The 918-nt window shown below is 50.0% G+C and overlaps 1 protein-coding gene and 1 non-coding gene across 2 annotated transcripts in view; both read right to left on the bottom strand.

The window, feature by feature from the left end:
* Positions 1–918, bottom strand: part of LOC109960328 (phosphatidylcholine:ceramide cholinephosphotransferase 1) — a 28,387-nt gene that overhangs the window by 13,700 nt on the left and 13,769 nt on the right. The window lies entirely within an intron of this gene.
* On the bottom strand, positions 148–221 carry trnan-guu (transfer RNA asparagine (anticodon GUU)). Its single transcript has one exon. It is a non-coding gene; the product is annotated as a tRNA-Asn (tRNA).

The following is a 918-nucleotide window of genomic DNA, read 5'->3' on the forward strand; positions in this document are numbered from 1 at the left end:
GTGACCCCCAGGACAAACTGCCTGGGACAAGCCAGGTACTGAACCACCAACCCTCAGGTTAGGAGTAACCTTCTCTCCCTCCGGAGCCACAGCCGCCCCCTAAAAACTGCCCTGTCACAGTAATTGTCTCGTCTGCACAGAAGTACACGTCCCTGAGCGGGCTTGAACCACTAACCTTTCGGTTAACAGCCGAATGCGCTAACCGATTGCGCTACAGGGACACCAAATCACTTGCCTCATTCCGTATGTGGGTCATACTTGTTGTTAGTTCCAACGCTCATCTGCCCTCGCAGATATCAATATACCTGCGTGTTTCTTCATACCGCTGAGGGTCCAGCGACCCCTTCATACTCTCCTTGTCTCGGCATACTGGTCCTCGGCATGCTGGTCTTGGGTCCTCGATTCTGGTTCCGAGGTCGGGTCACTAGTCGGTCATACCGCAGGAACGCGATGTCTCCCCTCGCCCTGGCCTCCCTTAACCTCGGCATCAACTCCCTTCTTCTCTTCCTCACAGACTCGGTGTAATCTTCATTTATATAAATGTTAGATCCTTTAAGCTTCTTTGCTTGTTGCAGTATGTGTGCCTTATCCTTCTCTTTCATCAACTTTACCATCACTGCCCTCGGACCAGTTCCTGATTGAACACAAATAATGCCTCCTTAGACCCCAATCATTGGCCATACCCAAATGCAGGATCAGCTGCAGGTGTGAGCCCTTTCTTCAGCCCTGCCTGCAGCTCACAGCAATGAGTCCTCATGGATGACAAGTTAGTACCTGAAGTGTGAAGAGCTCCTGTTGGGTACTGACCTGACGGTTTTGGAATTTAGTGCCTTTTTATGACATGCTAGACTGTGATTTGCTGGTTCCAGTCATCCTGTACTACCAGTCTTACTAATTTCATTCTTTAATCACATCCAC

The sequence above is a fragment of the Monopterus albus genome, unplaced genomic scaffold (assembly GCF_001952655.1).
Source record: "Monopterus albus unplaced genomic scaffold, M_albus_1.0 scaffold3.1, whole genome shotgun sequence".
Lineage (NCBI taxonomy): Eukaryota > Metazoa > Chordata > Actinopteri > Synbranchiformes > Synbranchidae > Monopterus > Monopterus albus.